This window comes from Ochlerotatus camptorhynchus, unplaced genomic scaffold, assembly GCF_037179485.1.
Source record: "Ochlerotatus camptorhynchus isolate MF236.1 unplaced genomic scaffold, CSIRO-AGI_Acam_v1.1 ptg000086l, whole genome shotgun sequence".
Lineage (NCBI taxonomy): Eukaryota > Metazoa > Arthropoda > Insecta > Diptera > Culicidae > Ochlerotatus > Ochlerotatus camptorhynchus.
In genome coordinates, this window is record NW_027040576.1 from 2247308 (window position 1) to 2272789 (window position 25482).

Below are 25482 nucleotides of genomic sequence, written 5' to 3' on the forward strand. Positions count from 1 at the left end.
TTTTTGATCTAGAAGTTGAATTCTCGAATCACTTGATTAATTTACTTTAAAATTTAATCTTGATTGTAGAATTTAGATATCTTCCATTTTGATCAGAGATATTTGAATCCCAATATATTAATTAAATTCACCGTATAGAATCTGTTATTGGTTGTAATATTTAAAACTTTTGTATCAAGAAAATTTTATGGAACTTTTGCTCGAATAATGGTGGATTTTCATATGTATTCGCTTAAAGGTTTCAAACCTTTCTCGGAAACGAATACCACCACTGGGACCAATAATTTGATCTATTGTAGTATATCCCGTGTCCTTAGTTTCGTGCATGTCGTATTACTCCATCACTTCTGAGAAGTGATGAAGTTTTGAAACAGTTGTCATTCTTGACTTCATCGCAAGGATCCGACTCTAATTTAAAGGTCCCGCAATTTATACCCTTCGAAGAGTGAGAACACCCTTGTCAGTCAAAATTGGATTCCTAAGCAACTAAATTTAGCAATAATACCGATAATGACCATGCATCAGAACCCTTGTCTTAACCACTTCTAACTAGAACAACGAATAGAAGATTAGGAATCACATAGATGAAGACTAATTAACTAATTTTTTCCTTGTTTCAAGATCATCCTCGGTGGACAAAGCCGAGTCTTGTCACTATCAAGAAGGCATAAAAAGTAACAAGGACTAAGATGTATTGCTTTGATTACTGGAAAATCCTGTTCCCCGAGTTTGAAGAAGTCAGGACTAGGAATCGGCTGTAGATCTTACATACCACGAAAAGGTGATCTACTGATAGTGTTATTTAAATTGTATAATCCATAGAAAACAATGGTTTCCCGACAAGAAGGGTATAACAATAAAATAACAAGATTCTAACAAGCCTTGTTATGGATAACTGATTATGATGTAATTAAGTTAAGGAAACTTATCACCAAGAAAATAATATAACAAATCTTAAACAAATTTAAATGCATTGATTTTTTTATGATTTTGTAATTGATTCTTAACAAGATTTTATCACAACCAGATATTTTTGACCAAACCCCAATAAAAAATCAAATATATTTCTTCTTGTGTCTTTCAAGCATTATATTTTCTATGAGCTTGATAATGTTTTGTATTTCTGTTAATCAATCTGAGTTTTTGATTTACAAAGTGAAATATATGATTATAACACGATTTGATATAATTTTGTAATAGCACAACATAATTGTGTTGCAAAATTTGTTATGTTTTTGTTATGAAAATAACATAGTGAATTATATTTTTGTTGTATCTAAAGGAAATTTTTGTTACATTTTTTGTTATTTTAACTACATCCGGGATCTTGAGTGTAACAAGCTGTGTTACAAATTATAGTGAAACAAAATAACACAAGCTGTAATAAATGTGTTATTCCCTTATGGTCGGGTTCCTCTATTAAAGGAACCACAATTAGGCACTTCCACAACTGTAAAAGTGGTGCCTATTAGCAGGGTGTCGACTACCTGGAAAATTCTGGAAAATCAGGGAATTCCTTTAAGTCAGGGAATTATTTCTTTATAACAGAAACATATTAATAAGTATGACTGACTTCGCTAGTTTCAAACAACTTAATTACTCGTTGTAGTTTGAGGATGGTTTTCAATTTAATTTGCTCGATCCAGCTGTGCCCAACAAAAATCAATCCCTTGAGCGCATTGGAGCGCTTTTGAGCAAATGCAAGAATGATTAAGAGTTAAGCTGGGCTTAGACAAGGCAAGTCATTGATTGAACTCAGCTGAATTCAATTGGCTTGAAAAGTTGAGCCTGGTTCAACTTTTTTTCAATTCAAGTCAGTTAATTGGCATGGTTTACTCGTTCAAGTCAGTTGAGTTCAACTGAGTTGATCAACTGACTTGCCTTGTCCAAGCCCAGTTTTAAGAGAAGATATTGATTTTTTCTGAATACTGCTAGTTCTTGTTCCTTTTTGTGATCTTAACAGCTTGATTAGCTCAGAGAACTAACTAAATGACAATTTAGGATAATGGTCTTGCTTGGGAGTTTTGTTTTAGATTGCTTGGAGTAGCACATTTCATTTCAAAGATACGTAGACAAGCATTACTTTGACAGCATAGAGCGGATGTATTAAGTATTCTTGGTCTTCATTGTTAACCTGGTTAGCTCGTGAAATTAGATTCACAGTAAAGTTTTAATATGGTAATGTAGCTGCTATTGCAATTTAGATGGAATTAACTAACATAATTTTGGAGATGACAGCGTTGTTTTTACTATTTCCCACCGGAGGAATCCACCCGCGAATTAGCTTTTGGTTAAGCATATTATCCGGAATAATTTCCTTACGGAGCTGGGTCTCAAAATGTGCTCAAGGTAAAACAAATATAATGGGATTAAAAACAAGTGTTTCATATGTGAAATGCAGAGTGACCAGTGAACCGGGAAAACCGGAAAAAGCTGAAATTTTAAGTCACCGGGAAAATTCCATGCATTTAGTTGACACATCTGGAAAATTATACCTCGTCCCCTCTTCGAAAACAATAAGAATTCAAGACCCTTGGACTGGTTGCGATTTTCAGTATAACTACAGTCACTCTGAAGAACTATTAAGAGAATTTTAGAATGTTTTTTTTCCAAAGCAAATTTGAGTAGATTTTAGAATGAATTCCAGAGATAACATCAAGGGGGAGGGAGCTTTAGAAAACCTCCAAAAGAGGTTTTACTAGATCTCCCAAGAGTGAAGAGGATTCCAAGATTCTTGAAAAATTCCAATGGAATCGGATTTTGAGGGTACATTTCCAAAGTAATTCTGCGAAGATCTGTAAGGAAAGTCCGAGTGTAATTCCAAGTGCATTTCAAGAGAATTTTTTAATGAGAATTCCATGCAATTTTCAAAAGATTTTAGAGGCCAACTCCAAGATAATTCTGAGAAAAATGTGAAGACCATTCTCGGCGGGAGAATTTCCCTTGCCAGATGGTGTTGGCGGGGAAGGAGGAATACAAGTTTTGCTCACAAAAGCTAATAGGCCTTTTTCAATTGTTGGTCTGAGGTGAATTCTACGGAGAATTTCATGTCAATTTAAAAACTCAAGCTCTAGTGAATTCTTAGAAAGAGTTCGAAGAAAGGATGAATTTAAAATTTTTGGGAGTGTTCTACAGAGAATTTCTGTACTATTTTAAAAACAATTTCAAGGAATTTCTAGAGAGAATTTCAAATTTATTTTAGAAGAATTCTGGAGAGATCAATGTGAAAGGAAATTAATCTTAAGGAAAGGCTTGAGAATAATCAAATAAAAGCCTTAAAGTTTCGGGCGAAATTTTCATACAAAAAGATACTTCGAACCTGTCGCAGATCCAAATTCAAGATCCAGCAAAGGTCCTGCTGTCTTAGAAATTACCCATTTATCCTTCGGCTTCATCGCTTTCAGTTTTGTGCTTAATTAAAATACCTAAACCGCGATAATTTCTAAAACTCCGGGAGAAAAACGGAAAAATTGCTAATCGAGATTTGCTGGCCACTATGAAGATGATTTGGAGATTTGGATGAATTTATGCCCCTACACCGTTTGAAAAATTCATGCAAATTTCTGCGAGATATAGCACACATAAAATTAACGCTAGATTTGGCATAAATTAACGGGATATTTCGTGTAAATTTAAGCGCAATATCGCATAGATTTGCAATATTGTATGCAAACTTGTAAACGATTTCGCTGTTTATGCCAAGTATAGCTCAAAATTAAACGATCTACGCGATAGTTCCAATTCAGCATTTTTTTCTGTGTAGGGTAGAATGCGGATCCTTCCCGTTTTTGGCAACACGAGATTTCTGTCTTTTTTGCATTCTTCATGGGTTAGAAGTCCGTGTGGTATTTCATGAAAAAAAAATGTCCAAAAAGTACTAATATATTCTGAGGAAAGTGCTGATGGAGTTGTGTTGCCAAAATTGGGTAGGCACTGCACCTGGAATTTATTTGAAAAATACTGGAAAATCAGGGAACATCAGGGAATTTTGTTTTGTTCGTTGAGTCGACACCCTTATTAGTGAATGATGAGCTTAATATTTTACTTTATAACTAAACCATAAAGTAATAATTTTCTTTAGCAGTATGGTACCAACACTGTAGATTCACATATTAAATCTATTAACGCCATTTCAAACTACAAAATTTGCTTTAACTCGTCTAATGCAGGCACTCTTCCCTGATTCAATGCAAAACGAGGGGTCTGCAAAAGGATATTGATCATTGAAACCGAAATTATAAATATTGCCTCCTAAAAACCCTACCCAGTTTACTTCCAAATACTTAATCTATGAATTTCTCCATTATTTTCAGAACCCCATCCAATCGTGTGGACTTCAACGTCGCTCACTGAACGGTAAGTTTGTCTCCATGCTTCAGCTCCTCCTGCCACCTATTTCAACTAAAGCGGCTAAATTGGGTTCCATCGTAAGCTTTCGCACGTCCTCCATTGACTAGTAAACGTTGTTTCTGTCAAAAAAAAAAAAAAAAAAAAAAAATCAAGATTCCATCCACCCATCGCGTTTCACATTTTTCACTGCCCATTTAGGCCCGGTTTCGGTCCCACATGTGACCGAAAGAATGCCGCCGAAGCGAACGTTACGAAACCAAACCAAAAAAAAAAAAACGGCTTAGATAAATTAATTAGATAAGCATTCTTCACCTCCACCTTGAAACCGACGAATGGACGAGCCCATTTCAACAGTCTCTCCAGTCGCGTATGCAAATTAGCGTGCACATTCCTTCGCACTTGGTGCCGGGGATCTTCTTCCAAGCTTGCGGCTTCCAAAGCTCCCCAAAAATGTAAGCGCAGAAAGGGTCAACGTGCCTCGCCTGCTTGGATCTCCCGAGCCACGCCGTGCAACGCATTGAAAAATAATGATTTATGTTCAGGGGGCCTTCCCGTGACTTGCTCCCCGTCTGCGCTATCACGGAACCCCTTCCCGCAAAGAAGCGGTTGACAGTTTAATAGAAAGAAAATATTTTTATTATTCATATTTTGTCATTCCCGCGACATTCGCAACTACGCCGTCGTCGACTTCGCTGGAGAATCAATTTTTGTCGCTTTTGACAGCTTGGTGATGATGGGGACGCCACTCGGGCGGGAAGAAGTGGTCGGACGTGCGCTCGTGCATAGCAAGTGGTCGTAGCAGCTTCAAAAGTGCTAATTTGAAACGGCTGAATAGCCAAAGAATCCCGCGTGAATTGAATACCGATAGAGTGCTTGCGCTATGTGGCTGTCCAATGGTGGAAACTGCCAATTTAGCGCACAATTTATGGAGGGCCTTCGAGCGCGCTGTCAAAAGCAAGCAAGTTTCACGCTTCGGCGAGAATATTTCTAATGCAAACAACACCCCCGGAGCCTCCTGCCGAAAGCGGTGGAGAAAGGCGTGCATTCTGATGTTGTTCCGTCCCGCGACCGAAGAAGAGTACAAACACAATAAGACCTGTTCAGTGGGGGGAGAGACACACTCACGCTGGAAATTTAAAAGTAAATATTTTCTTTTTCCTGTCCGCAAGTCTCCTCTATGGTCGAGCGGAAGGGCACTCGAACGAAGGCACGCACGACGGGAAGAGTCATGCTGTCACTTGTTACCATCATCACCGCGCAGCAGCGCTTTACATGCTTCACGCGATGGACTCGGACGGGAGAGACAGGGGAGAGACACTCGTAAATTAATAAACAAATAAAGGCTTCGATGTTTATTTGCTAGGTGTTTTTTCCTCTTATTGCTCCGCGTCTTCCGAAATCTTCGAGCGATCCGAAGCTTGGCCATGTGTGTGCCCTTCGACCTCTCTTGAAATTCTCAACGCTTTTGTGTTTCTCGTAATCATTTTTGACAGATTGACCATTTGACAGGTTGTTAGTTTGACAGCTGTGTTTTCTCTGGTGGTGCAAAAGTTTTTATCTCAACGCTTCGATCGCACCGGGTCGTTATTTGAGTTCTAATTTTTCAACACTTTTCAAATTTCCCGTAATGTAATCATTAGGGCTCGGAGAGCTTGCTTGATGAACGTTGTTGCTCCGGTAGACTTGTCAGAAGGCGAGAAATTGTATGAAACCCCCCCGAAGGGATTTCGGAAGGAAGCGAGTAGCGAAAAAAAAACGCATAATATGCAGATGTTGTTTTGTTGATTCGTTGGCAGTTTGGCCCGTCTGCCAGCCTGGCAGGAGAAGTCGAAAGAGTTTTCCGTTCCCTTGGTTATTATTTATTGTGAATGCAAACTCGGAATCACCGCCAGATCACGAGGGAAATTGGCAGCATGCAGCGGAATTTTTCGTGCTGCACAGTGACTCACCCGAAAGGCCTAAAGGCCAACAAGCGCGCTCGGTTTTGCTCCACGCTCCGTAGATGTATCGGCGCAAACAACCTATTATTTAGATTTATCTACTCTTAACCTTCGAAGTCGGTACCGGGTAGAGTAGCTTTATTCCCCTTTTACTTTTTTTTTCCGTAACGGAGAGGCATAACACACCTTTTGTTTAGGCATTCGAGTTGCTTCGAAAGTCAACAGGAGCCCATCGAAGGGAGCGACTCACTCGAAGCTCGAGAATGCTATTATTTGCCCCTGATCCTTGCCCCTTACCCGTCGTCGTCGTCGTCGTCGTCATCGGTCTCGGAAACATATACGAAGCAGGCTGCTTCGAATGCTCTTCAATTGCCGAAAAAAGCAATACTCACAGGATAATGATAGCGGCACGACGAAAACATATGTACGCAGTCAAATGGGAGCGCTTTCCTGAGAATAATTGGATTTATTGCTTTCTGTCCTGCGGCAAATTTTTGAGTTCCTTTCAAAATCCACTCCGATTTTTACACAAACTTCGCTTTACAAGTTGAAATGCACTTGCACTTCCAGCGGTAAACGGCAAACTCATCTGTCAAAGTGTCCCTCGCGAAGCGGCATGCACCGAGGGGCTCGACAACAAGCGCGTCGGCAAGTGCGCTCCATTTATGTGTCACTTGTGCCGCAAACCGCGCGACCGGATGTCAGTCAGATTCAGACGGTAGTCGGCTCGTTCCAATCTTATCAGCAGGACGAAATCTTTCCAGCGAGGAGGGGGCGTCGTATAAAATATGAGAAACCCCCGCGCAAAATGTTAATGATCAAAACAATATAATAAATGCGACAACCATGCGCTGTTCGGAAGGTTCTAGCCCGACGACGACAACACGGCGATGGCTAGTTCTTTTTCCCATTTCTGACCGAATAGAAGGAGGATGAAAAGAACCGACGCCGCCGCCGCCACTGCTGCCGTAGTTGGACACGATTATCGGATGCATAAATTACCTCTTCGAATGGTGCCTCAGCGGCGTCGCTTTAGGCTAGCCCCCGCATTTCGGCTCAAAGTAGGCGGAGGGCTTCCTAAAAAAAAAAACGAAGCCACGAAGCTTTGTGGCTCCCCGGGTTCGAGAGGGTTATTCAGCCGTGACGCTCGGAATCCGTGACAGTTACAACCCGGAAAGGTGCAACGTGTCAAAATTCCTGCAGCGTTTTTGTTGTTTTGTTTTGAATGCATCGCTGTTTCCCCCTGGCCCTGGATGAGAATAGATGCATCTAATTTCCCTCCGATTAGCATCACAATAGATTTAGTTTACGGTGGATTTTCAGTTTAGCCCATTCATCTTTTTTTCTATCTGTTTGATTTTTTCGTGTGTTATTTATGAGCACCTTTCCCGGATTCGGTGGGAACTCCGCCGGGCCGAGAAAGTACCCTGAAAAATATTCAAATGAAGCCAGACCAGACACAAAACAAAATAGTTTATTTACGATTCAGCACACATACCGTTGTCGTTGACAGGAATCTACTTAACATATTTACCCCCTTGAGCCTTGTGAGCCAACCACGATCTGTCAAAAGAAACGCCAAGCAACGCAGGAGAGAGCGCACTCTGCCGGTGAGACTTTCCTGCTCCGTATGGATGCGAGCGTTTGTTATTCAAATCAGAGCAAGCCATATGTTGGCAACGGAGGTGACGGAATTTGCTCCCGTTTACTTGGATGGGTCCTAATTTATTCAAAATTCGGGATTGTGTGATTTTTTCCCACGATGAGCTGCACGGCGCGCACCTGGCTCGGCGACGTGAGAATATTTTAATTGATTCAACAGAGACGATTTGACAGTTTACGAGGGGTCCATGGATTGCATTCTTCTGATTCTGAGAACCCCATCAATTGGTAATTTCCCGCATGTCTCTCACTCTCCGTCTCTCATATCACGAGACAAGCATCTTGAAATCATCACACGGTACGGTGACTTCCCAGAACCCGCCCAGTCTGGAATTCTACTCCCGCCGCCAAAGGGAAAGGAAGATTCACGATCCGATGCCGTTGCGATTTCTAGGAAATCGGCACGCACACTTGTCGGGCAGAGTGAGCGCACTCTCTGTCTCTACTCCGGCTACCGCTCATCCGTCAATTTCCGAGGAAACAACAAACACGTTTACGTTCGTTTGGCTGATGGATTCCTTATGCAGCCGCTGGGTTTCTTCGGAAAACATGCCAACAGCGTCGATGCCAGTGAATGCGAACAACAAACAACGGTGCGATTCGTCCGGCTTGGATCTTAATGAGGTCATTAAAACGTTATTAGACTTATTGTCTCTCTCGCTCTCTCAGCGTGTGTGTGTGTGTGTGTTTATTTGCGGATCATCAGCTGGTGACAATTCTAAGAAGCCGATGCAGCTTGCGCTGTCGCGCTATCATTTGTAGGCCAAATATGGTGGCCTTCGTAACGATGACGTTGCCGAGGGGATCACCGATAACGATCTCCCTCGTCGCCATTTGACAGAGAAAAATTAAGACCATTTCGTGTGTGCTATCCTTTTCTAATGAATCGATTGTGCCTACCATTAGCTGCTCCAGGGATCATGACTAGCCAGATATATGCACTCGCACAGGTATCGCTAGCTTGTTTTTCCCCCTTTGAGGAAACGAGGGGTGCACCCCTGATTGCTATCTCTAATCCATTTTCGGAGTCCAGTCACGAAGTTGATCCTTCGCGGTCCGTCCGCTCGCCTGCATCAAGGATAAAAACATGAACACAAACGCGCACCCAAGAGATACATATATTTCTACGCGAGTGTTTTTCGATTGTAGCCTTGGCCGGTTTTTTATTCGTTTGTTCCTGATCTAATCGGAACACCCCCTCCAGACATCGCATCACTCGGCCCAAGGTTTTCATTTTCGTCGTCGTCGTCGTCGGCGGCGGGCCGGGCGAATAATGACAGGCAGAAGGCAGAATTTTCCCTTTTTTGGGGGCTAAAGCCTTTCGGCATTTTTGTACAGAGTGCGCTTCATTGTTGCCACGGTTCGAAATGAGGTCAGTTTCGTTCCGCAGCTTTTCGAGGATTGGTTTTCAGCAGCCACCACCTCGCTTCTTTTTCGAGGTTATTGGACGAGTCGCCGCCGCCGCCGCCGTCATCGATGCGATGGCTTTCCATAAATTTACGTAACGACGTTAATCGCGTACAACTTTTTCGACCGGGTTTAATACGTATATCTATTCGGGTTCTATTATTCCCGGCACGACGGTGTGAGATAGAGGGGAAAGCGGGGGCACAAGTCGCGAACTGAGGCTACGGGCTGAAAATTACGTGGTATGCTTCAATTGCGAGGTAATTCTTTTCCGTTCGTTTCCTTTCAACACCGGTCGATATTATGCATAATCATGCTCTCGGGTTTTCTCCCGGTTCTTGAAAGTCTATACTTCTCAGACACGGCCGGGCCCGGGAAAGGTCAGCCGCAGGGGCGCGAGAGCACGGTGGCGAGGTTACTACTACACTATTTCCTTTCAGGCGGTTCTCCTCTTGCACCGCTATTCTCCGGCAGCGCCGTGTAGCCGGGCTCTATTTTGACGGCAACAACAACGGCTTCCCGAAGCGGCTTATCTCTCAATTCTATTCAATTCAATTGATCGACTTTCCTTTCCTGGGGTTCGGTGGCGTGTTCCGGGGGCATGGCAGAACCCCCCCGCCAACCACTATCTCTCTCTCTTTCTTCTTCGTTCTGTGCTGCTACCAGCTCCCAGATCGGATAACACAGGGAGTCGTTGTGGGGGGTGGGAGGCGGAGGGCGGGTATTATAATAAATTGCATGCTACGAACTCTCTAAATATAAACGTCAAAACTAGTTGTGCCGAACCTGAATGATTATGACGTCATCATACCGCACACACCCACACCCACTTGCAGTGCAGTGGTAGGTACGGGAAGAAGCAACGACGACGGCGACACGCGTAATCAAGGTGCGGTCCGGTCGCTGCTAGTAGCTCCGTATTTTGAATTATAATCATCAGATCCGGACGATATGCGATGCCAGTGTGCCGTGTTGCGGTTTAATCATCGTCATTATCAGCTGGCCGAACGTCTCTCCCTGCGGAGTGGCTGCGCTTGGACTTGGTGGGCGAGGATGTGTTCCGATAACAATCTGCCCATTAGCCACCCGTCCGTAAACAGACGGATGAAAGAGGGTGATTGGCCCCCGTTAGGGATAGGAGACAACCAATTCCTCAAGGCGTTTTCTCAGCATCATAATTTCCAACCGATTCTTTACTATCATGGTTATTTGTACGTCACTTACCGGAGTTGTTTTTCACTATTTTTTTTTTTTTGCTAGAACCACTACATTTCTCACTGCATCCAAACACCAATGTCGCACTGTTTACGATGGAGAACCATTCTCACATTGTCGGATTCAGTCAAAACAACATCAGCTGTCATTTGACGTTCAGTGCGATTACATCGCCGAGGGGCAGGGCAATGCAAATTTCACAAGTTAATACAATCGTTGGATTTTTGCCACGACTCCAGTGTAGTTTCCTTATAAGATTGAGCTTTTATTCAAGAGAAATCGGCAATTGACGTGTTTTTTTACTAAAGCAATTCCGCCTTAATCTCAAATCCCTCCGGATTTGTTAACAGTTCCTTGATGCAACTCATTTATTTTTTTCAATTCTATATATGTAGGAGTAAAATATGTTGAATTTATTACAAAATCAGCGTGATTTAAATGCTCCTATGAGCATTGCCAGGCCTGGTAGTGAGTAACTTTTGAGTGACTTGGTCTCTTTTTTAAAGGCCAAGTCACTAAAGGCACTTTTTCTTGTAATCAGTTACTATTTTCAACATATTTTACGTGAATTTATTTCAAGATAGATTATTCTTCTTGCAGTGTGTATGATCTGATAGTCCAATCGATACCTACATGTTGTTCTAATTTTCGAACAATTTGAAGATGTTGTGCTTTGTGCTTCTATAGAGCTTTTCGACGTTTAATCGTCTTTCTCTAACTACTCATTTAGCAAAATAAAATTCCTTGAGTTTTCCAGGTTTTCCAAAACTTTAACGGATAATTTCCATGTTTATAATAAAAAAGCTATTTTTTTTATACATGACAATTAGTTTTAAAGAAACAGCTTTACAATAAAATTAACTAAATGTTGAATTTTAGTAAGTCTAAGATCGTATTCCATGTACAAGTTCAAGATATTGAAAATTGCAGCAAACTGCGGGAACATAAGAGAAGATTACATTATGACAATATGGGCAACTTTCTGGGAGGTTTAAGAACTTCAAACCGGTTCCATTAGCTTCTGGAAAAATGCAGGATATTTAAAGAAGTTTCAAGAATTTTGGAGAACTACAGAATTTGAGGAAAAGTGTGGAAACTTTAAAGAAGCTCTAGGTACCTTAGAAAAGATAGAACTAGAGATCTTTGGAGAAATTAAGAGATCCTAAGGGCAGCTCCCGTTACTTTAGTGCAGACTTTTGGAGCAGTTTAAATGTCTATTAGCGTGAGTGAAATTCAGGAAGTTCCATGATACGCAAACAATCATCCAATAATTGATGAAGTTATCAATTAGTGTCGATAATGTAAGGGCAGTTTTATGATCTTCAGAAAAATCTTGATAAATACAGTGAAAGCCATAGAACTACAGTAGATATCAAGAAAATTGCAGCAGCTTAAAGCAGAAACAAAAGTGCAGAGGTCTTCAGAAACATTCCAAGGACTTTATTGAAGTCTATGGAACTTAAGGTGAGATCCGAGAACTTATGGAACTTTAGTAAAATGCGGAAGCATTTCAAAGAAGTTTAGTAAGCTCCAAAAATAGGGGGAATTTTGAGAGGAGTTTAGTTTCATGAGTTTCAGAAAATAAGCGGGAAAGTTTAAGAAGTTCAGGATTTCAGAGATGTTATGAAAATTATTGAGGTCTTCATATAAGTGCAGAAGTTCACGGAAGCTTAAACATTTTTAGAATAGTCCAATTAAATTAGAGAAGTTTTGCGAAGTTTTGGATAGAACAGAGAACCTCAGAGCAGTTCCGTTATTATTTAAAAAAAAATGCATAAATTTTAAAGAAGTTGCGAGAACCTTAGCGAATTGTTAAAACTTAAGAGAAGATCCATGGTCGTTAGGAAAATTAGGGAAACTTTGGGAAGGCTGAAAAAGTGCAGGGAAGTTTATAAATATGATGAGAAGTATTGTGAGCATCAAACTAGTTTTAAAACTATAAAAGAGCTTTAAAGATGATTTATTAACTTCAGGAAAGTTTTGAAAAATTTCAAGTAGAAGACATCATTCTATATTCATCTAAGATTTCTAGTGAAAATTCACTTGGAGTTCTCCTCAGCATTTCGATGGAACTATCTTCTTTTAATTTTCCTTGAAGTTCTCCCCAGCAATAAACCCTCTGCAAAGATTATCTGAATTTTTCATTGAATTCAGGCTTCACATGAAATCTAAAATTCTTCAGAATTATTCATCCTCCTTCTATGGATGTTCATGTGGGCTGCAGTTCACTGCTGGTAAGAAGCCTTTCGTTGTGTACTGGAGAACAATGTTCAACACCATGCGCCGAAAGCACTGCTGCTGCTGCAGCTGATGCTGACGACCGGACATCACAACACACGGTGATTAGAACTGAATCCGATCAGCGGTTGAGGCCAGCCTTGGTAGCTAGCTGATTGCGGGGAGCGTTTCGTTATGTACTGGAGAACACCACCACTCACCACGCGGTGATTGAATAAACACCGCTTGGTGAGACCGGATGGAATTCAACATTTTTAATCTTTGTTAGGGAAATCGATTTTCACAGGAAATCGGTGATAATTTTAATTATCAAAGCAACAGTTGCACATTCGTGCAATTTTCAATAGTACAATTTTGAAAAATGATAAAGTCTTAAATTTAACGATGTGTAGAAATATATCGGATCGATTGGTGATAACATTATTGGAATTGGTCCAGGGGCAGCTGAGTTATTAACGTTCAAAATCTTTCATAATTTTGTTCATGTTCCATTTTCGGTTTTCACAAAGTGTACCCCCATATTGAAATCAAAGACTCAGTCGTACGTCAAAAATGTGGAAACTAAATATGCTCACTAATTAGTGACAAAATTGGAACACCTACTCTATCATTTAAATTTTTTCTAGGGTTTCCTTAGGATCATTCTAAAATGTGTTCAGCGTAACTTTCAGAATTCCCCTCAATTATGATCCACTCCGCAATTCTGTGAAAAACACTTAAGGAATTCCCTCCAGCAAACTCTTGAAATTTACTTACTTTACAGTTGTCTTCGTTTTAGTAATAACTCTCATGAGAATTTATTTCAATTCCTCTCCATTATTATCTTTGAAACTCGTTTGGAATATTCTACAGAAATCTCTTGGCCTTTTAAATTTAGAAGATATTCTCACAGGATTTCCTTGGAATTTACTTCAGGAAACATTTCTGAGAATTTCTTTGAAATTCTGCTCAACATTCCTCAAAGATAATCTCTTGGAATTTTTATGGAATTCACTTGAAAATTTATTCAGAATATTCTGGTGCGCTACTCCGAATATCTTTGGAAATATGCTTAAAATTCCCAGTGAATTCAATTAAAGTAATGACCCGATTTTGTCAGCTCCCTTTTTGAAAATATTTTCTAATGTTCTACGAAAAGTATGCGCTTTTTCAATGGCCACCAAAGTAGGGGAATTTACGTATTCTCGTCCATCTAAGCAGCGTCCGCACTTCTATTAGCATTTTGTCAGCGTTACGCACATATATCACGTGTCTGTTTGTTAACATTCATCTGCTGCTTGCTTCTCTATCCATTCCAATCGACAGAATTTTTCAAACAGGTTTGAAAGCGATTTTACAACGCTCCAAACTTCTCAGGTGAGTGTGACTATTGTCGGCAGCCTCTTTTTCTTCGGCAACCTTCCCATTAGAACTGCGTGTTAACCAGCTGTTCTATTATCGGCAACTCGAAATCAGCCCCATTTTTTAGTGCGTATACTTCATTTGAAGAAAAATCTGGCATAATAGGATTGCTCGGTCGTACAAATATAATCAGATTGAAGCTGAAAGACTAAAGAATCGTTTGAATACATTCAGGGAAGTGTGTTGATGGGAAAACATAGTGAAATTATCGTTTAAATTTTGGTTGCCGAAAACAGTCAATGGGTGCCGAAGCCAACATTTACCCTATAACTCAAACATCCATCTTGCAGATAAATAAGAAGGATTTGGAATTACGGTTATGTGAAATTATTGAAAGGTAAAAGTCTCAGAGTTGGTTGGAAATGCCATCTAACATGAAGCTTTAGTGTGATAATTTATTAGCTAGAGAATGGTCTTTAGAAGAGGGTAGGTAGATAGTTCCGTTAGAGTACGGCAGTATGAAAATTTAATAGAAGTTGAAAATGAGCGAAGGGCCATTAATGCGACAGTACAAAGTCAACTAACGGAACTATCTATCTCTTCTACAGACCACTCTCTAGCTAATGAATTATCACACTAAAGCTTCATGTTAGATAGCATTTCCAACCCACTCTGAAAATCGCAAACTTCGCGTATGAAGTAACATAAAAACACTTTGAATGTAACAACTCAAGGCGGGAGTAGCCGTCAACAATGCTGATGGTGGTACAGCACGCAACAACCACCCTACTACTTTCTCTCTGAGATGACCACGTTGGCCATGACGAAAGGAGCAACACAAGGTAAAGAAGAATTGCATTATAACACACCATCGACTGGAAATGTTCTCGGCAACGTGGGGCTTTAAGCTGGGGTTAGACAGGGCAAGTCAATTGTTCAAGTCAGTTGAATTCAACTGACTTGAACGCGAATTGAACGTGTAAACCATGCCATTCAACTGACTTGATGATGATTGCCGGCACCGGTGATGTAGTGGTAAGCGTGACTGCTTTCTAACACCCCAATGGGTCTGGGTTCAATCCCAGCCGAGGTCGGTGGGATTTTTCTGAGGCATAAAAATCTCTGGTCACGTCTTCCTTCGGAAGGGAAGTAAAGCCGTTGGTCCCGGCCCATGTGTGTGTTGAATGGGTGCGATATCCTACGCAGGTGTGGAAGCTGCCTTCCTGCACATTCGATTGCCGTCAATCGATGGCAATCGATGTCCGTCGGTGATTGGCACTACATTGCGGAACAGAGACCGACGTTAAATAAAGGAAAAAGAACTGACTTGACCAACTCACTTGAATGGAAAAAAGTTGAACCAGGCTCAACTTTTCAAGCCAATTGAATTCAACTGAGTTGATCATTTGACTTGCCTAGTCTAAACCCAGCTTTAGGTAGTGATGAAACGTCGCTAGAACTATTTCACAGCCGCAGACAGTAATGAGCAAAGGCGGGCGCACACTTTTTGCCTGTAGATTTGAAGACATACTTCAAATTTCCGCGTACATCGTACGGGTTAGGCAAAAGGTGTGGGTTTGATTTTGTACTGTCGCATTAATGACCCTTCGCTCATTTTCAACTTCTATTCAATGTTCATACTGCCGTACTCTAACGGAACTATCTACATACACTCTTCTAAAGACCCTTCTCTAGTTAATAAATTATCACCAATAAAGCTTCATGTTAGATAGTATTTCCAACCAACTCTGAAAATCGCAAACTTCGCTTATGAAGTAACATAAAAACACATTGAAAGGTTAAAGTCTGACGCGCGGAGGGGCTGACAAAATCGTGCCATTACTGTATTTGAAACCGTCTCGTAAATTATCTTTAATATTTTAAGAATGCGCTTAGGAATTACCTGGAAATAAGCTTGAAATTCTGCAAATATACAGGTGCCTTCAGAATCCTCAGAACTCTTCTCTTGGAAATCTGTAATTGGTCGATTGATTGATTAAAATCAAAAATATTTTCACCTGCAGGTGATCATTTTATGTTTGATGTCAAGATTGTAGTCATATCATCATTAAGTTTGTCGTAGGTTTAGTTGACTTGGGCTGTGTCCATTCGGTGAATTTTCGCTTAAATTTGACAGATGGAAAATTTTCAAACAAACGAGAATACGAAACATGTCCAATCAATTATTCGTGAACTTTCATGTACAAATTGGCTCATTTGAAAGGTTATGACTTTCAGTTTCTGATGTTGCATGAACCCCTCAAACATTACGATTGGAACGTACAACACATCTTAAATTTGAACCGAGTTTATCACGCTTCATTCCAATGTGCCTCCTGTATCTTACCTCAATGCCCTACGACAGTCCATAACAACCCAACCCGACGGCAAATCCAGCAAGTCATCAATAATAAATCAGCGACTTTTTTGTCTGTAGCCAACGCCTCTCTTCGTACAAAACCCAGCTAAAAGCCAAACAGAACAAAGATCGATTAACATAGTGCCGGACGATGGTGGTCGTCCTGGTGGTAAGCGATCGATGACCGATCCTCCCGTCACTTGACCAAAATAAAGAGAAGACGCCAACGATCATTAGGCTCACAATAATTCATATCCCCGCCGCCGCGTGGATCAACCTTGTCGCCCGAGGGCTTTGGGATACGTACATACGTCCGTCGAGGTGTCGGAGCTATAAATCACCCCTCGGTCGTGCGCAGGGGTGTGAAACTTCGCACCCCTGCCCCAGCGCCAAGATTGAGTCATCACAAAAATGGGTGAATTTTTGAATCCGTAAATTTCCACTAACGTGCTGCTATACGGAATTTCGTAACGATCGCACGTAGCACGTTCGGTAGCGAGAAAATTACGAGTTCGGAACGTGCGTGAAACAACGATACGGCTATTTCCAACCGGCAACAGGTCATTCTTTGCCGTAAGACAATAATTTCGCTGCAAATCGCGAGAGATTAAGATTCGCTCGCAAAACTGCAACCGTACAAATCGAGAAATTGCCCGTGTGTAATCGCACTCCGTGACCTGTATTTCTCAACTCAAACCGTCAGATCACGCCGAACTCGCGCTCAGCGCGAAAGCAATCCGTAAAATATTGCTACTGGTTTTCATTTGCCACCATCGCGTGGAATGAGCGGCAAAATGGCCTGTGCTGCAATTTCATGCTGCTTCTGCCTCCGTCCATCCATCCTTCCGTCCGTCCGTCCTGCGGCTCAGAAAAACGTGTCGTTTCTCGTTGGGGTACCGCATTTAAAATATTTAAAATTCATCATCATATTTTGCTCCGCATTTTCGCGTTTGCCAACGTGCGCGCGTGAGAGGCCACTGAACTCGAACTCGCCATTCGGGCACATCTCCACAAGCGATGGCCAACACGTGTAACATGAGCTGAACCTTTGGTCCCTGACCGGATCGAATTTCTGCCTTGTTTGCAGCGACGACGACGACGACGATCCGGGAACATTCCTGCACGCCAATGATGGTTCCGTAATTATAGGGTTGTGGTGCGGTGGGCCAGTTGACAACCGTTGGCCGCAACCGGAGCGGTCTCGCATGGTTAATAAAAATGATAATTTTAGGATCGTCGCAGATGGCCGCGCTTCGAACGGACGTCACTTGCGCGGCTAACTAGATCGTGATGGATTACTTGCACCTCTCGGCGACTCGCTTCAGCAACAATGTGATGACTTTTTTGGCCAAATGCCATTCGGATCGGGGTTCATTTTCGCGGTTGCCAAGTTGCAGTCAGTCGCTGAAAGACAGGCAGAGCTGAACAAATTAAGGTTAGGTGATAGGTGTCAGATGTATATGGTGGAAAAACTGTTTTCTGTCATTCAAAATTGCTCACCGCGATCGATTGGACCTCCAGCCGAAAACGATGAATGTCAATGTCAGAAATGCAGCAGCCCGTCTGTACCACCAGCTGCGCGGATCTTAATTTGTTTACTCTCGTGTTTGGCTTTCAATTGTTTCTGTTTCTACGACCGCGTCGTCGTCGTCCTCATCGTTGTCGGACCCCCAGCTGCAGAGCAGAGTGGTTCGCAGTTTGATTTACGACTTGTGAGTCATCTTCGGTCTGTGCTCGATGCACAGCGAACGAGACCGGGAGGAGAACACGAAGATCCCAGAAATTTGGTTAAACGGCAACAAATGATGATTGAGTTATTTCCGACCCCTCTTCGCTCTGCTTTCTTCGTGTGGGAGCGAAAACAATGGCTTTCAGCTTGAAATGAAAGGATTGTTCCCTCCGAGACCAACATCCCGATGAGAACGGGAATTATCACAAATTAATTAAGACTAATTCCCTGTCGTTTACGAGGCTTGTGACAACCAAGCGGAATGCAAATCAATCAAGCGGAGACCGAAACGCTTTGGGGATGTCATTTATCTTCGCATCCTGCCGGTTCGATGACAGTCTCTTTTTTTTTTTACGTTCGGTCATTCATTTTCATTCGCAGTAAATAATCAAGAAAGCGATTTTTTAAGTGAAATTCACGAAAGTGTTGTCCCCCTTCGATGAGACTTTTTGACATTTTGCAATCTTCGGCTTGCAAGGGGTGATTCGCCATGCTAAAAGTCATGCACGCAAAATTTGAACCTTTGCCAATGAATGCACAAACTGCGCGTGAGGCATGGCGCTCGGGTATTTTTAGTCACCTCCTCACCGACTGACTGCCCTCAAAGCACGCGGTCGTCGTGGCGAGTGATGAATGAAAAACGAAATGAAACTAATGAGCTACTCTCTTCACCGCCGCGTTGCGTTGGTCGTTCGCTCCTCTCAGCGCTCAGCGCTGCTAATGAAAATCGGCTTCTTTATTTTCGCACTCACTCGCTATCTAAAAATCATTAAAGCCATGTAGTTTGCCGCCATTGGGAACCCCTCGCCGCAGCGTGCCGCTGTCCTTCTTCAAAGTTTAATTTAAAATTTATTACAACAAGATTTCCGATTGTTTTTGAAGCATTCGACCGCCCCTCGTGCATAACTGCTGTCAGAAGAAAAAAAAAATGCTTTTCCTTAAGTCGCGAGAGCTGAAGAGAACTCCTCCTCTTTCCATTACGTAGCATTTCGTTTTCCTCAACCAGTGGAACAACGGCAATCGACGATGGAATTCCAAACCAAGACAAAAACAATGGACACCGACGGGGGGGGGGGGGGGCACGGGTGGAAACTTGAAGCCGCCCCAATCTTGAAGCAATCAACTCCACGAGCACGAACTCTTCTCGAAAATCCAACTCCGCGTAGATTTTTAGGAGCTTTCAAAATATTTGCTTTTTCATGGCATCTCCCGGGGACCATCTCGCGCCAGCGGGACCGGCGGGCGGGAGAAAAATTAACTCCAACCGAGGCCCGAAAACTACCTCATAAATTCATAAGATTCGTGCAACACGATTTTTCTTCTCGTCGAACGTGTTTCCTCTCTGCCGCACCGCGAGAGCTGTCCGTTTCCATCCGAGCGCGCATGTTTGAGGCGGATGAAATTAAATCGATTTTGAACTCCTCTCCCGGTGTGGTGGTTCCTGCGCGGGATCGGTGGCCCGGGGACGGGGAGCAAGACGAGGACGACACTGACACTGGCTGGCTTCGCGGGGGGAACCAGTTCTGGGCTTTGGGATGGGTTGAAATTAATTTTTTAGAAGCCCGATATAAGGCAAAGACGGTGATGGTGGTGGTAGTTGTGGACAAACGACCGAACTACCGTGTATGCAGATCGGGTCAGGTTGAAGTCAGAAACCGGTCAGACAAACAGTCTGATTTGAATAAATTAATTAGAGATCATGAGGAGCTGATAAACCACGGTACGGGACGGAACTGTGGGAGGCAGTTAACGTTTTGCGAGAATCACGTTTGTTTTTGGGATTTTGGATGTGGTTATGGAGACAATGCTAATATAGCGTTGGAGGGCCCCTTTGGAGGAAGTAGTGCGCTACCTTGAGCCAAAGCATACTTTCATTGAGATTAGTGACGTTTAACGCACGCTCACTAATGGGCCTCAGGTACTAACCTCAAAATTTATTGAATCAGATCTGTCAAAATCAGTTGTGTTTTCCTCGGATTTTCACTACCACATTCTCACAAAGTTCACAAATACAGCCAAACATGATAATCTCTGAGATCGGATGATGTTTGCCTCACCTATGACCATTAGTTTATGGGGGTCCTGAAGAAACATGCTCAATATTTTGGCTCACGAACCTTTGAACACAAGCTAATTGAAGCATCCCTCGAAACGTAAGAAAATCCACGAACCCCTAATTAAACTCTGTCAAATTTATAAGGCAAATCAAAACAAACATAAACTTTGACAGCTTCTAGTACGAGAATGGGAAACGCTCAAGTGGACCCTACACGATTGCTTGTATAGACAATAATCGTATTGTAAATACATTTAATATTGACGTCAATACATCGGTATTGACAATATTTCTGAATTCACAGCATCAATATTACTGTCAATAATTCCCCTTAGCGTCAATATATTGATACGTGTGGGGTTCGCTTTATAGATTTACTTGGGACCAATGGGCTAGTCAAGTAATGAGCCAATTTAAAATCGTTAGTTTCGTATTATCAGATGATTTTGAGATGCTCGATTTATAGTGAAATGGGTTCAAACTAGTTCAACTGCAAGGATGATTTAAATTCGATTTTAGAAAACTCAAGTTGACGTTAATTAAATAGTAAATCATTGAAAACTCAGATTTTGTATTGCGCATTTTGCACCAAAGTAGACTTCTTAGCGTTAGCGTTGTTACGGTATACTTCGTAGATTGGATACTAGTGACACTCACGTCTCTTTTGACATTCTCAGTCTGACTGATGTCAGGAATAATGCTCGGGAGTAAACATTGCTTCCAATCTAAACATGAATATCAAAAGCATGATTGTCGCTATACCAGACCACGCCCATCTTTACCGTAACTAGGGATATGGAAGGAAATGTTGATGTAGTACTTACTCAACAAGAGGCCACCGAATTAGCAACACCCTCATACGTCACCTTCTCCCGGTTGTAGTACTCAATGGACCACATCGTCAAGCAGTTCTAACGTGACTTTCTACCACCGATTTCACAAAACTGGGCCTACAAATTACTATTAAATGTACCACTTTTGGAAACTTTTCTCGTGGTTCTAGAAGATAAAATGCTCAAAACATTCTTTTATTTCGAAGTTCGAGTGGTAGGATACGTCATTTTTAACTGCTCGAATGAAATGGTTAATTAATCATATTGTCGAACAGCCTTCTACCAGCGATTTTAAGAAAATTAAGCAATGATATTTCTCTCACTCCAAAGGGCCTGGGTTCAATCCCAGTCGGCGCCGCCGGGATGTTCTGTGGCATAACATCTCTGATCACGAAATATTGGTTCCCGGTCCATGAGTTGATGGGTCGGTAGCATTGCTTTTGCTGTAGGCTGCTGTAAGAAAATACATAATATAGTTTAGCAAGTACGGGCACATACTTTTACTTTTTGGTGTACACAATCTTACAGAAATGCAAGTACGGAAACAAACCTATTAGGTACTCAGTAAGGCAAATGAGATCGACCGAAAACAAATCAAAGAAAAAAATTGGTCCACGGCAAAGTACGAGTGGTAGGAAACTGCTCGAATGACATGATGTGATCCATTGAGTTCTTGAGCTGAATGACAACGATGTTCGGACTATGGCTCGGCTCCAGCCCTGCTCCGATTTCCTATCGAAAGTGGACGCTCTTACTGATTTACGTCTAGAAGAGCACATTTATCGTCCAATGGTCAACCGATTGGTGAGAAATGTTGATTGCAGTTTCAGATTGGTCGCGATCTATAGCAAGTACTTCAGATGGACGATCTTCACTGCAGTTAGTCAGGTCATTCTGCCCAATATGAGCTTCTGCAGATAGTACAGCTTCAGGCGCAGGTGAGCTCCCAGGGTCCTGGTGGCCGGTCGGAGTGATCGGGCTGGATATTTTATGATTGGCAGCTCTAGCAATGAGTTCGATGAACTGGTTTGTCCAATGTTCAGGAACTGAACTCCAGTACGGATTACATTATCGATCATGTCTCCGTGGGAGAACAGGAAGTTGTTGGCCAGGGTGACAACAAAATGGACATGACCACACCGCAAAGTTTCAACTCCGGGAACAACTAATCGACGCCGTATCCATGAGATGTCAAGGGAACTGAAATAGACGGAAAAGTTGTCACAACCACCAGAATCATTTATGTCTGTGCATACCGTCTCAATTTTTTTATAATGTGTTTATTTTTCCAGGCTCATTTGCTGTAGCTTTGCGGAGCCAACCATCTCAATTGGATTTTTTTAATTTTGAAAAATATATCGGTTTTTATACATCATCTTGCAGAGCTTCGTTTTCTGAGCACAATGACATTTGTTTCAATCCCATAGGCGTTCATCTCGATTTTTAAATGCGTGGGTGTGATGTTATTCTCGAGAAATTTGCGTTTAAGTTTGGTTCTTCCGCCTATTCCAATCGTTGGTCTAGAAATATTGATCCATTTTTAACATGTAGTCACTCTCTCTGCAGGCAGTGAAAACAACAAAACAAAAATCTCGTGAAACATGAGAAAAGGCCCCATGTGCCAAATGTAAACAATGGCTTTAAATGTCCATTGCTCACGAATCACAACACACCCAAACAAACAAATCTACACCATCTGATAGCGCAAACTTCCTCAAGCAGATGCTGCGGTTGGTTTGACTCAATGAGTATGATCAATCTGGTAACCTCGGGATGGTCCTCCGAAGATTAAGAACATCCATAAAGATGGTCATTTCTTAGAAAAAGTCTTACAGCTGAGCGATTTTTTAAAATCACTTTTTTTGATGCTTCATGTATGAATAAGGATCTAGGACCAGTATATGCAAGCAGGTAGCCATGGAGTATTCACATAGAGGTAACTCTATGACCAGAAGGTCCCGAAGATAAGTGCTCAACTTTTTGGCTCAGCTTTGGTACTATCTTCGGTCCCAAGCTAATCGATGCACCCCTCGAAACATAGGAAAATCCACGAGCCCCTCATTTTATCTGTCAAACTTTCATAGCGAATCAAAACATAGTGTAGTACTAGAATTTCGACTAGAATGGGGTACGTTAATCGGTTTGCTTGGGACCAATAGGCTATCCAAGTAGTGAACCAATTTCAAATCGATAGTTTCATATTGATTGTTGGTATTCATCTGGTAGATCTGGATCATCGTTAAAAATAGTCAATTTGCATGAAAGATCCTAGAGTGATTTTTATCTAAATCATTTGTTGTGAAGGATTCTTTCTATCATCACCACCAGCTATACAGTAATTCAGCATCAGAAGTTCACACAGATCAGATCTAGGATATTTTTCATTAAATGACCACTTTTAAGAATGTTCAGGTTCTTCCGGAGGACTATCCTTGGTCGCTCGGTAATATCACAGTTAGGGTTGTTAATCGTTAACGTCTTCAAAGGGAATTTGCATTGAAGACGTTATCGGATGTTAGCGACATTAACAACCCTGTTAACTACATAGGATTACCAAAAAATAAATTGATTTAAAGAAAATCGCGGAGCTCTAGAATAATTTTTACTAATTGACTACTTGTACGGATGTTCCGAATCTTCCAGAGGTTCGTTCCGTGACCACCAGTGTGCATTCTAGTCCCAGATTATTATTTTTAAATTAATTATTATTTCATGTAGCATCACAAGTGATGTGACCCAAATTTGAGTTTAGGTTTGTCCAGGAAAAACTTCCCGAATATGAGAAAAGTAATGATTGAATTCACTCAGTCTATTGGTACTACTCCTATAAAGCGTAAAGTTTTCGTCATCTATCATCGTCATTCGTCGTCCTCATTTTCCGGAAGATTTTTTAAGTTTTCCACAGCAAACTATGAGGCAAATTTACTCATCGCTGCGCGTACCTGCACTTTTGGCGATTATGAGTGAACTAAACTTAAATTTGGGTCGTTCTCATTCGCCGTGCACTCTTCGCACATTGTCAAAGATCTTTGCACACAAAACAAACTTTCATCAAGTCAAAACAAAAATACTAGCGCATCTGGCGGCTGTTGGCGCGAGCTTCTAAGAAAATTCTTTGACAGTTAGTCGTCTATCACTTTGTGTGTGGTATGATCATGAATCAGAGGTCAGTCGGAGATAGATGTAAAGGTAAATGTGTGATATTTTGGGAAGAAGTTTACTAAAACATATCAAGCTGAACATTGCATTAGGTCCTAAGTAACATTGACCGATTCTCTTCGTCGACTTTCTCTTTCGTTAATAACTTGAGCACATAACCGTTTCTTTTTGTGTTTGTAGTATTAGATGCTAGATAAAACCCGTCTTTTATCGATCTGTGCAGTCTTGTAAGCGGTCACGGTAGTCGCAACATTTTCTGTGATAATCGACTGCCTTTGCCTCCGACACTTGCAAAAGAAGCTATCATAGTACAGTACCAAACTCAAGTGTCATACGACAGGCTCTGTCATACGACACTGTCGCCGAAGACCATCACGAAAGTATGTATTTTAGTTTTTCTCATAATAAGAGCTGCTGATGTTGTACTTGTGTGAATTCGGAAAATAGCAAGCAATGATGTCCTAGGAATAACATTTTTGATCAGAAATGGTTTAATTTACACCAAATTGAGGAAGTAGAACGAAATCACTCATGTCTTATGATAGTTATTTGATAATTTTATTTTTGTCCGAATGTTATTCTACCGGTTGTGTTGTGTGAGAGAGATGACGGTAGATCATGAGTGTATGAATACAAACAGACTGTCGCACACGACAACGAAGCGAGTGTAGTAAAAAACGTCAGCTGTTTCAACCCCTGGATCTGTGTGTAGAAGACACATCGGGAATATCTTTACATGGCCGTGGGGATGCAAAATCGACGAAGAGAATCTGTCAATGTTAATTAGGACCTAATGCAATGTTCAGCTTGATTTGCTCCAATCATGAGACATCTGCTTCAGAAAAAGGGAGATATGCATAATAGCAAATGTACGTGTTAGCCCCGTTCACACTTTGACCGATGAAGTATCCCCAGTAAATAGACTTCTAGACGTTTGTCGTACATTCTGCATTAATATTTACTTGGACTTTAAGAAAAGTCTATTGATTCCACACATTGCACTATGGGTTCAAAATGGGTCCAAAATTGCCGCAATTCTAGATAAACATTTCAAAGGGTCCTATCTGCATTGATCGATTCTCTTCATCGACATTCTCTTTCGACAATTCTACAGTGAACATGCATAAGGGCGAATACGCAATGATCGATTCTCTTCATCAATTTTCTCTTTGCATTGCTACAGCTAAGCAAAA

General features: G+C 41.5%; 1 long non-coding RNA gene across 1 annotated transcript in view; it reads left to right on the forward strand.

Moving 5' to 3' along the window:
• The window catches only part of LOC135698464 (uncharacterized), a 102560-nt gene that overhangs the window by 45065 nt on the left and 32013 nt on the right, over positions 1 to 25482 (forward strand). The window contains exon 3 of the long non-coding RNA XR_010517489.1: positions 4314 to 4356. This is a non-coding gene — a long non-coding RNA (uncharacterized LOC135698464). The remainder of the gene's footprint in view (positions 1 to 4313; positions 4357 to 25482) is intronic.